The sequence below is a fragment of the Ptychodera flava genome, chromosome 8 (assembly GCF_041260155.1).
Source record: "Ptychodera flava strain L36383 chromosome 8, AS_Pfla_20210202, whole genome shotgun sequence".
Lineage (NCBI taxonomy): Eukaryota > Metazoa > Hemichordata > Enteropneusta > Ptychoderidae > Ptychodera > Ptychodera flava.
This window is the reverse complement of record NC_091935.1, coordinates 32,430,106-32,443,279: the sequence shown is the minus strand read 5'-3', so window position 1 is coordinate 32,443,279 and position 13,174 is coordinate 32,430,106. Positions and strand designations below refer to the sequence as shown.

At 35.3% G+C, this 13,174-nt stretch overlaps 1 protein-coding gene across 1 annotated transcript in view; it reads left to right on the top strand.

Annotated features, from left to right (window-relative positions):
- LOC139139127 (uncharacterized) overlaps window positions 1-13,174 on the top strand; it is a 49,917-nt gene that overhangs the window by 18,925 nt on the left and 17,818 nt on the right. Inside the window, exons 6-7 of the mRNA XM_070707927.1 lie at window positions 11,210-11,301; window positions 12,024-12,252. The gene's annotated coding sequence lies outside the window, so the exon portion shown is untranslated. The remainder of the gene's footprint in view (window positions 1-11,209; window positions 11,302-12,023; window positions 12,253-13,174) is intronic.

Sequence of the window (13,174 nt, the reverse complement as noted above, 5' to 3'; positions counted from 1 at the left end):
CCGCGTGCGAGTAGGTTTTTGGACGAAATCTGAAAAACAAACACCTGAAACACAGATCGTATGATCGAAAATACAGCGGGATGTGCTCTCCTTTGTTCGCGATGTCGCAGTAATTTATTTTCATGTCGCAAAAACGCAAATGTCGTACGATCGTTTCCATACAAATCAGATTACCTATCTTAAAGGGGTACATCAACCGCTGTACGTAAAGTGTACATGTGCACCTCCTGTTGTAGCGGACTGCAGTGTACCATAAGTGAAGATCAATCGACCGTTTCACAAGTTGATTTCTCCCTCAAAGTTTTCAAATCGGCGGAAGTGCGTAAAATCTTTTTGGTCTCCATACAAGACGGATCGAAAACAATTCTTGACTGGTTTAGCTTCGAATAAGGAACGGAACTGAATTTCCATCAGCTTTTCCACGATCCGCGATTGATCACGATGTTGGATCTGCACCGTGGCAAGCAGGTACCGCCGGTGAAATGTTCCGAGTCGTTGTTGAATGCTCCAAATAGTTCGTACGCGGTGGAAGTTGCCCTTACTTTGAACATTTTTTCTGCTAAAAAACGATTTGGACATTTTATAAGTCCGGATTAGAATTCAGTTTTCAAAATAGCAATGGCTATTCGGCATTGCTGTCTCGACAAGCAGGATATTTAGCATTTTAGTATGCAATAGCGTCAGTTTTCTGTCATTAATATGCAAAAATAACGATGATATCAAAACCTGCCAGTGTTATAATGAATACAAAAACTCACACTAATTCCTATGAATTTATGGCTCAGACTACAACTGAGCTGCAACAACGACCACGCATGAAAAGATTGTCCGAATTTCAGGCAGCGGTGTCTGAAGTCGCGCGTGCAGCTATATTTAGTAACAAACCTAACATCGCGATCAGCGCTATTGGAATTCGGCTAAAAAATAGTTGATACACAAAATTCAGAATAAATAGCCTTTAAAATTACAGCTAATGGAGCATTTAACTCAACAGAAACAGTGATCAGGACTAGTATTTATTTGACACTTAAAAAGGAGGATTTGTACTCGAGGCTGTTATGATTTGTTCAGCTACCCACTCTTCTTACTGTAAAATTGTAATTGTATGGAAGAGATAGTAGTTTCACCTTTTACCAAGATGTTTAGCATTTGTTTTCTGAGTGACAACTACATACTTTGTTATACTCAGTAACTTTTGCAGTTTTATATTTGGAATTTTCAGGTTTTGCAAGAACACCTTTTTGTTCTAAGCTTACCCCAACATGTTGAAATACATAGTGTACAGTTGTCAAAACAACTGTTACTACTCGTTTTTCTCCTATTATCTCATTACGTCATCTTGGCCTGCTTTTACTCATGGACTCGTCTTAGCTTGCTGAGCGGTGCTGGTTATCTTCGATTGACTACACGAGATGTTCAGAGTTCGTTGGTACTACATAGACTTTATTTCTCGGTAGACAAGCTTGACAGCTGCCATCGCCCAAGATACGCTCCTCCAATTGTCTGTCCTCCTGCCCTGTCTATTGTATTTTTCTCTCTTGTCCTTTGTATTCCCTTTCCCGTATTATTTTAGAATGGGATTTTAAACGTTATGTTTAAGGCTTGGTTTGGATCATATGATAGATATGAATTAAAGATGGAAATATACGTCCAATCGTAAACATCAATACAGATCTCGATCTTAAATGTACATGTCATAATTAATGTACAAATGTCACTTAGACACGTTGAAAATTGAAGCCATTGCGTAAACGGTGAAGTTCTTATGTTCCTTCATTAGGTGTTGATTCAAATATATTTCGTTTTCTTCAAACTTCGTAAACATCGTCGTAATACGTAATTTGCATCTTTTACATTTGTCGCAAATATGCTTTTTATTCATAATTGAGATCTTGTTATTTTAATAGTTTTACTCTTGCCTATGACTTCCTCGTGCATAAACCTCCGTCAGAGACAAACTATAGATCTGCGTAACACAACCAGTTGATTACTATCACACTGTACATGTGGTACACTAGGCCTATGTACTGGTATAGTGTTTATTGCCATTGTTTTATATTATGGAATTTTTGTTCAGACTCACAGTCATCACCTAACTCTAAGTATGCTTGTTGTACTTATACAAATATAACCAGTGTTTCCAAGCATTGCTTTCAACGTGCTTAATGAAGAGCATAAAAAACACTGCATTGTAAATGTAACAGATGATTTTTCATACTTGTGACCCATAAACCGATGGAAAGTTAAAGTTTATGCGATTGATCTATGTTGTGTGTTTGTTTTATTTTTTTTTTGCTGGCTGGCTGGTAGGTTTTTCAAAATTCCAAGGACGGCAAACAAAGAATTTTCTTTACACGGCCTAATACATAAAACACAAATATTGAGACATTGCCGTATGTGAAAGTAGTGGTGCTTTAATTACATTTTTTACTATTAAGATTGATTTTGGCCTGTTTTAATTATTTTAATTTATTCGTGTATGATTTAATATTTTAATTTATTCATATATGCAAATTTTAGATCGTAATTCATTCATCACCAGAATATAGGTTACCTTTGCCCCCCAACCGTGAATTGCTTCCTACGCCCCTGTTAGCCCCTTGCCAGGGGCTGTTTTGTCTTCATACAAGCAGAGTTTCTGTCTGTATCACGTAGCCTTGATCAACACTAAAGTGGCTACGGGTATATATATATATATATATATATATATATATATATATATATATATATATATATATATATATATATATATATATATATATATATATATATATATATATATATATATATATATATATATATATATATATATATATATATATATATATATATATATATATTACAAATTACTTCAAGTACAAAGTAATGATATCTGTTACTTAAGTTTCATGTATCCTGCAATCTTCAGACAGAAGTGAAAGTATTCTTAGCGCTACACTCTCATTTATATATTCGGGACATTCTATTTGTAGGTGGTGTTAAAATTTGATAAATAATATTTGTTGTGGTGGGGACATTTTGAAACCAAGTCAGAGCGTTTGTTTGACAGCGTAGATTTATCAGCATTGATAATATGCAGCTTTTGTGATATACAAAGTTTACATCGCTTGCTTACGTTAGAGTAACTCAATGTTTTGTCAATAATATACCACGAAATGTCGAAGACTTGGTCCTTGGTTTTTATGTTCCATACAAACTTTGACAATTGTGTACTATTTTTGAATTTTTCGTTACGGAACGATTGAATGTGGTTAGTGAAGCGCGTCTTAACGGTGTTATCGGTGAGGCATATGTAAACCTTCTCCGTGTTGTCCTCCGCTGATACTTTGGCCTTGTAAACCACGCCTTTGACTTGATAGTTACCCTTCAAGGGGCATGTAGACTTGTTCCGGCAGTTACCATCAGCTGGCTGATCCTTACGCTGATCTCCTGTGATTATCCTCTTATTATGCGATTTGATTATACTTATATATATATATATATATATATATATATATATATATATATATATATATATTCAAATAATTATAATGAATCGTTTTTATGACATTTGATAAAATATTTGTATTCAAGCTTGCATTACTCTTTTAAAATTTCTCATGAAAGTTCCTTGAAATAGCCGTTGTGTATTTCTGATTATGAGCAAAGCAAACTTTGTAGTTGTTTTTCTACTGAAACGTATAGTAGAAAGGATGGCGCTTTTAGAAGAATTAATTTAGTATCTCGATTTACTGTCCACATTAAGTTCAAATAGTTAAAAACAATCGGGTCAGTCACAATCAGGGTGCTCTAGACAGATTTCGACATGTTACGCTCTAATATAAAAAATGTTGAGCAAAGTTTAATGCAACATTATTCTTCATATGAAACAACCAGTAGAAACAAACAGGCCCTATCGAAAAAATGGAGTTTTTGATGACTTCGAGCTGAGTAGTGAAAAAGTACCCTAAAAATGGGTCAAAATGGGCGTTACGCTGTTTCATCTGAAAAAACATTTTTAACTCACTTTTTGAAACTGTTATATTAATTTTTTTTCGATTATTCAGAATATTTAAAGTATCACATTGCATTTCTTTTTCCTTTTGCAAGTTATTTCCTCTTAATACATGGATTTGAATGGAAATGGCGTTATAACAAGTGAATTTGGTGTGTCGTTACACTTTTTAACATTTTGACAACAGCATTGATTTATTTCTCTATTATCAATTGGAAAACATTACCCTAGAATGTTTCGTAAAACATCTATTTGATTGGAAGACCAACCATGTTTAGTTGGTATTAAATGTCGATAGGGTCAATGTATTGATTATGAATAACAAATCACGAAAGTTGCCAATTTTTTTGTCCCAAATTTTGTAGTGTCCGTGACACCCTCATAACTTTCAGCCATATTCAGATAGTAGAGATCTGATGTCATTAGCCAAAGTGGCCCTGTTTGACTTCCTTATGTGTTATAAGAATATAATCTATTTACCACTTGTACTGTTTCAGTATATCAAAAAGGGGCCAAATGTAGTGTCCGTGACAGCCGTAGTGTCCGTGACACCAAATCCATACATTACTTTTTACAGTGATTTAAGATGGTAATTCTATTGTTTACCAGGTGAAGTTACATTTTCATAGAGAGTAACTTAGGTTTGAGTAAGACATCAAATGAAATATATTAAACCAATGAAAGATGTGTTTTACTTTTTAAGATTGTAATGTTAAAAACTGTCCTGTGAAATAACGGTATAGGGGTTTAAAAAAGGAACAGAAATAGTGTTATCAGTTATTTCCCAATATAACTTTAAAGGGACATTATTTGTATCTTTTCATTTTTTTTTCATTTTTTCGATGACTGAAATCCCTGGTCAAATCAATAGGAGACCTAAATTGTGACTATGGACGGCTTCAAGGATATGTAAAACCACCTTCTTGCTCTTTACGGCAAGGTTCAATGTTGGTAAGGGCGTCCGCGCGATTTGAACCAACCGCCATTATTGAACCCCAGCACATGACCAATATTACTACGCATACGTCAACTATCAAAGTACAGCTAGAACGCTGAGCGGCCGTCACCTACAGCTCCTACACAGTAACTTCAGCACAATGCATATCGATGAGCTCACGGCGCATAAACAAATGCACGTCTCACAAACTACTGTCAAATAGTGAAATAAACAGGGCATTTGCTTGTAAGTTTGATTTTAGTATCGATGACACGGACTGTGAAACAAATAAAACCATAAACGCAATTGGGTCAATGGTAAAACTAAAACGATGTCAGATTGCTGTGGTGATAGTGAAACAGGTACAGAGTAGTGCATTTTCTGTGCATTTGATCGTTAGCAAATCTTCGTCAACTTTTAAGATTTTTAGGGCATTTTCTTGCCATTACGTTGGTTCGGTTTACAAACACGACATGATCACTTGTTGAACTTGGAAACATCGCACTCGGACTGAACAGTGCATGGTGTATCATCTGTGACATTGTGACACCGCGCCTAGCGGGTACTGTACTGTCGATTGACACTGCTCGCGATTGGAGTCACCTCTCGATACACAAGATCTGTTCGAATGTTGTTATTCTCTATGCATCGTGTAATTATTTGTATCAGTTGCATCGCATTTCAAACCAAAAGTGAGTACATTGCAATGACAGTTGCCTAGACCCTATACGTCGCTTACGGCCTCCGTGCCTCCGACCCACTCCCAAAAGTGGGTTTTGCGTAAGTTTAGAAGCGCAGCTGAGCACATTGTGTACCTGGCCCTGCATACAGGTCTGTGTGTTCCCGGCGTCATACGGCCTCCTCGCCGTATAACGCCGGGAACACAAAGACCTGTACGCAGGGCTAATCGTGTACCCAGGCGAGGCAGGTGTGCTCGAAAACGAAACTCAGTGCGAGTTTGGGATTAAAAATGGGTTGTTTTTGGTGGAGAAACTGCACGCCGCAACCGAGGTGCTGCCAGCGATTTGGCACAACCCTGCCACGCAGCTTTCACCCAACAATGTACATGATGTATGTGTCAGTCACCAAAGCAGCTTCAATCATAGACAGTAGATGCCCCTCTGTTGTATATGCTTCAATTTCGCGATCACCTCGACAATAACGTGACTGTCTACTGAAGTTTATCCCTTCATTGTACTCTGTTTTGACATTTCTATGCCCACAGGCTTTGGGCAAGTCTACATGGAGGTACAAACGAGACGAAAAAATAGGCCTTGTCCGAGTCGTCGGCTTCTTGCAGCTTGTAGGCATTTGAAATGCCAATTACAAAAATGTGCTCTGTAGCACCAAAGAATGATGTATCTAAGAGCAGGATTGGCCGTCAAGATCTCCATAAAAAACTGACCGTCGAAATGTAACTGAGCAAACGGCATCGGTAATAGGGAATCCAGAAACCGCTACACTGCGCTCTCGACTTTCACTTCGTATGGTTTATTTTTTTACACGCGGATGCTTACAGCGGCCTAGATAGCAGTAGCAGTGTGGTCTGATCGCAGGTCAACGGTAGCCCACTATTAACCTCTGACCCAAGGTTTTTCTATACAGTATTCGCAAACGGGGTGAAGTTGTCTATGGTCGACCGTTCTGTAGACATCTTTCAATAAGTCGAACAACATTTTCAACTTCTCGTTTGCAACAATATAAGGTCAAAAGATACAAATAATGTCCCTTTAAGGCATAACACTTAACAAACTAATTTACTTTCACATTAAACCACTTTCCATTTGCAACTGACTTTATTATCACGGACACTACACGTAACAAGTGGTTAACCATTTCTTACTGCATTTACATTTAAATTCACCTAGTACCTGACATCTGAAGTAAACTTCATAGACCATAATAAATCCTTTTAAAAACACAAGAAAATGTGTTTTTGAATTATATAAGGGGGGAAGTGGTTGCAAGTCTGACTATTTATCATGGTGCTGCAGAAGAGTTGGTTCCGTTACGGATCTATGTCAACAGTCATGTATATAAGGGGAGGGTTTATATCCCTTAAATTATTTACTGTTTTAAGCCTTTGTTTGCATTATAAGGCTGTACTATAAGTGTTTGATGAAATTTCAATCGTTTGTTGGCTGTTAAGGGAAAGCTATGGTGAGACATAGTCGGATCTATCATGTGGTGTCTATTGAATGCTGTAATCCTGAAATGTGTTTCGAAACCCATGTGTGGTTTCTCCTCAGTCGCAAAGTTCTGTCTTTCCTAAGTTGTTGTGTCAGATATTTCGTTGTTTTTGTTATACTTGATGATGTTAATGTTTTCACGTGTTGTTGGCTTCAAATAATGACATCAATTTTTCTGTATTTTTATCTTTTGTTGAGATTATTGTTAAAGTTTTGTCTCTTTTTTGTGAACTTTGTTTTGACAAGTGTATCTTTTTGTTCTTGTTTCTTTTTGTGGGTTATTATTGGGTGGTTTGGGAAAAGGATTTTTAATGTTTCGTCCTTTTCAAGTTCCTGTCAGTATTTTGCAAGACTTTCTTTCAAGTCTTTGGGCTATTCAACAATGAATTCTACCGCCAAATATGTGGCTGTTTAATGGGCTGAAATGCATTGCTGGAGATTGCCATGATTGCATTTCATAATGGAAATCATCTCTAAATACCAAAATGTAATTCACTTTTGGAAAAGATTCAGAAATGACATTTTCATAATTTTTACTGGAACACAAAACCAACTGGCAGAGTTCAGCCATAGAATAAACAAAATGCACCCAACATTTAACGTTACAGTTAAGAAATCACTCGAAAAACAAAAATAAATTCTCGACGTCAAAATTTTGAAGGGCCCAAGGCACAACCGAGAAAATATTTTGGATATTATAACCCACACAAAACTAATTGGAACATTCCAATATCTGCACAGAGAATCATCTTACCCAAATCAAATTTTAAAGGGCTAATTGAAGGTGAAATTCTCAGATACTTCTGTACATGCAATGACCCAAACGATTTCAAGGAGATAGTTGATTTCTTTACAAGAAAATATAATTTACAGAGAATACACGAAAATAGAAATAACTAGAATTACAACAGAAATCAAACACAGGAATTGAACTCAACAAAAAGTACAAGTAAAATAAAGAAGGAAATAACAAATAATGCAATCTTCACAACAACATATAAAACAAAAGACTTGAAAGAAAGTCTTGCAAAATATGGGAGGAACTTGAAAAGGACGAAACATTAAAACCCTTTTCCCTGAACCCCCAATAACAGCCTACAAAAGAAACAAAAACATAAAAGACACATTTGTCAAAAACAAAATTCACAAAAAAATCTCAACACAAGATAAAAAATATGCAATTATTGGCTTTATTTTTTGAAGCCAATAACACATGAAAACGACAACAAGAACAAGCATATAAAAATCAAAATACCTAACACAACAACTTAGGAAAGACAGGACTTTGCGACTGAAGAGAAACCACACACTTGGGTTTTGAAACATTGATTTCAGGATCACAGCATTCAAAAGACACTACATGCTAGATCCGACTATGTCTTGCCATAGCTTTCCCTAAACAAACAACACACGACTACAAAATTTTATCAAACACAAATAATACAACCTTATAATGCAAAAAAGGGGATAAAACAGAAAAATAACAATAGTATAGGATAAAGCCCGAGTACGAGGGCTCTTCTGGTATATAAGTTTTATGGTTTATGGTTTATGGTATATAAAGTCCAACCCAACTATAAAATGTATACCAGAAGACCCCGAGTACGAGGGTTTTATCCGACTTAAAAACTATCGCCCCTAACTGATATATTTTCGTTTTCAATGTGTTTACGTCAACCATCCCCTTTGTCAAGTAACATGTTTAGGATATGAATTAAAACTTTTATTTGTGAAATAGCCTTCCAATGTAATGGAACATCCTATAAATGCTCTAGGGCACATTAGTTTATGTTTGTACCACTGCAGACTTTGTGTTGCAGCTGGTTTCCGCTGTGTTACCAAATTTCATTATTAGGAAAAAAAACGTACCAGATGTCTACAGAATATGACATGTCCACTTTTGATTGGACAGTATACGGCGCTGTCATTTGTTTCTGGAATTTGGTGACCAAGGCTTTACGAGTAAATAAAACACCCTGAATTGAGCATTCTGATTGGTCAATCAACAGTAGATAGTTTTTAACGGGACATAAATCCTCCCCTTATATACATCACTATTGACAAAGATCCATAATGGAGCCCACACTACTGCAGTACCACCATAAATAGTCAGATGTGCAACCTCTTTCCCCCTTATACACAATAAGATGCTGACCAAATACTTAAAATACTCCAGTCACCTACAAATATCACCGTGAGTAGCAAGAGAGTATTATAGTATACTCTTCATGACTTTAATTAGACTTCTGATAGAGAATATGTGTTTAATATTGTCTGTTAAAACTGAAAAAGAAGTTGCCCCTTTAAGTATTTAAATATGTAGTGTCTGTGACGCTACTGAAATACAGACCACAATAATATGTTCGACACCAAATGTTCAGTAAATCATTTATTGTTCATTTTATAGTGTTACTAGGACAGTTTTGCATTGTATAGCATTGTCTACATACCAGTTATCATTGTCTACATACCAGTTATCTCAAGCATTTTCGCATTCAGTGTTGTATTTCTGATAAAATTTTCTGGTTATTGAAAAATACCAGTACTACAAATATTCTTTATGTCAAACTTAATAATATGTCCTTAATAATATGTTTTTGATTTGTTTGTAATCAATTACAGTCATAATTTTACTATTTTACAGGTTTACTGGTTATAATAAATAATAGTTTGTTTCACACACATATTCCTGAATGTGTAGTGTCCGTGACACTTTACCATACTACAAAAATGACTATAAAACTAACAAAACATAAGCAAAATTTTGCTGCAAATACTATTAATGTTTTCTAAAGACTTCAACAATTTCAGTAAAAAATAACTTAAATGTACATTTAACAAACGTGAAACACTCTAGAGCACCCTGATTGTGACTGACCCGAATGCTCAAGGTATCGTCCCGTCACAAAGACGTTCACAATTTGGCTAGATAGTTTTCATTCCATCTGGCCTTGATATTTTCGGCGTAAATAGGCCCACGTTCCCGAGGAATCCTAATCAGCGAAGCCATACAGTGTCTGAAAGCCATTACTTTCTACACATATCTGACAATTTATAACACTTAAGTATATAACAATGAATTGGATCAAGGGATGGAAAATATACACTTATATTTTGGAAGAGAACCCTACTATAAGACATTGGTGCTCATGCTTTACCTTTAAGATTTCGATAGAACTGCAGCCTAATGTAATAAAAATGGGGATGAAGTTTCATCCAAAATAACATTTTACAATTGTTACAATATTACTTTGAAGTGTGGGTGTAGACACATCATGTTACCTGTATTTAAGTAGGTCTTAGACTGAAAAAAACCTTCACCGTTGTCTCATGTTTTCTGGTATTCTATTTGAAAATACGTTTTTGCGATGGTCACGTTTCGTTCTAGTGAGTAAAATAGTCCCCTTAGTGCATGTGGGCTGAAAACTGAAGAAATGGCCAGACTTAAAAATAACTCTAGAACAAATTGTCAAGAGGTTTTTATATCTACTTTGCAATACCTTATGGAGATTTAATGTAGAGTTTTCGTTTTAAAGCAATAACTTTAATTTTGTGTATCAGCGATTTTCCTCTTTACTGTTGTTCACAAAATGTCTTCTGACCTCGACACCCGATTCCTTTAAAGTTTAGTTGCATGTTCCTACGGACTTTAATTTCATTCTCATAAATTTCTCGCTAAAGGGCTACAGAACATGATTTTCAAGTTCTCACAGGTGTTAAATACATCTTAAAATGAAAATGAAATGACTTACATAGATGTTATGAGGATGGTAAATTGTAATTTTGAGAATAATGAATAAATGAATAGTATTGATATAATTCATTATCTTGGTGAAGCTGTACACAGTCGACGGATGTCGGCATACAGAACCCCCGTAACGATTTGCCAAACGTGTTTTTATTATAATGCAATGCGATATAATTACCAAAAGTATTCAAAAAGCTATGCATCTGCAACATAACTATGACTCACTGAGCCCGAACAAAGAATAAACAACATATTTTAAAGACTGTTTAAAAAAAACATACGACTTCAAAGAGAATTTTAAAACCATGATTATAATCCCAGTGTTATGATGAATTTTTCAGCTCCCGTAAAAGGAGTGACGCTGAGTGAAGATTGGCAATTCCATGACTGTGATTATTCTCCCAATAAACGGAATGTAAGCATATCATGGGAGGTGAGTTAACCAAAAAACGTAAGTCCAAGACCTAATTATCTCCCTTTCCAAACGACAAACCTAGATCAGTGTGGAACCAACTGTGACCATTTTTATTAATTCTAATGTTTTGCTGGTAATTGAAAATAAGGTTTTTGTACCCATTGCTTCCATAACTTGGAAGAAAGTATCGCCTGTCTTTTTTCATATACGAAAATGATTTTTAAATGATAAATAAGCTAAACTGAATATGCGAATGACCTCAATAAATGCATGAATAGTAAACAATTAGCTCAATGCCTCTAACATTTGATGCATATATTCCCATGGATACCCCGATTCTGGTTTGTTCTAACTAGTAAATACTGCTTGTATATAAATCCTGTTTTTGTTTTCTTTTTTTTTCCGTCAAAGTCACAACTAAAGTCACAAATGATAGCTTTGAAATATATTTCTTAGTTCTCAATTGAGTCGCCTATGTAAATTAAAGCGGCAAAATCTCTTACATTCCGGACATTACGATTTTTTTTCTTATCTGACGAGAAGAGATCTTGATATCAGACACGTGTATTTTTTCTGTTGCACATTAAAATAAGATAACTGTCGTTATGTAGAATCTATATACAGGTATGTATCAATATTTCATGGGGAATAAATGTAATGGCTACTGTTACTTAACAAAGTTGTCAAACTACCCAATCCGAATGCCGAAATATTTCAAATGCTCATCCTGATTTGAACAGGTTCCAGAGAGTCAGTACTGGCATGGTAAACTACTAAGATATGAAATTAAATTCTGGTATCAAGACACTGAAAGCGATGTGACTGTTATTGAAAGAAATACCAGTGATACCTCGATGGTGATCGAGGATATGTCGAGATGGAAGTCCCTAAACATTGATGTGTACACGTGCAATTCTGCTGGCTGCACAGGGAGCATAAAACCAATCCGACTTGATGCTGTCAAAGTTGGTATGTGAGACAATTTTCCAATAATTGTTTATATGACCTAATAATATAAATATTAGATACCAATTACAGATATTAAAATTTGCATACATACCTTTTTCAGGTCAAATTTGGTATTTTTTGCCAATCTGTCATCACCGTTGAAATTTTGTGTGCGTCACCTTTTACATTTTTATGTTTAACTTACTTCGGTTCAGATCACATTAGAGCTCTGTTTCTAATGTACAATTTTTAATAAAAGGGAATCCCTGTTGAAAAATTCCTCACCAAAGAATGCATGCTATTCGAAAAATATGCATTGTTTATAATCCGTGTCTCCGTTAGGCAAACTATGACAAAGTTTGCCAGTATTGTAGAGAGTCTAACCCACATATTTTAACGCTAAACCATGAACATGCCAGAAAATGTAAAGGTTCAGAAGCTAAGTATCTTGCGAGCTATTTGAAAGATCACATCTTGCACCTATGTTCCGTATCGTCGCTGTTCTGAACCTGACCTTACCCTTCATCTAAACTTTACTATGGCTTTGTACTGACTAGGATTGCATATCCGTATAATAAGTTTATCGTTAATGTTATTCATTGTTGAAGATCGTTTGCATATCCGTATGATTGAAAAATCAATGAAAATCCCTTTTGCTGTAACGAAACATCAATGGGACGGTTGGAGAGTTATGACTTTTCTCCATATTAGCAAAATATAGTCTGGTGACCACAGGGACAATCTATTACTCAATGTAGAAAATTGATATCCATATATCCAAATATCAAAAAAATGTTCATTTGCAAATATGAAAATTTTCACTATTTTTCAGAATTGAATTTTTAGCATGTAAAATCAAAATGTTAAATTGTTAAAAATTATTGTGCGTTTTCGTACCTTTAAAGATTGGAGACAGAGCATGTCTTATTGAATAAAGATGAAT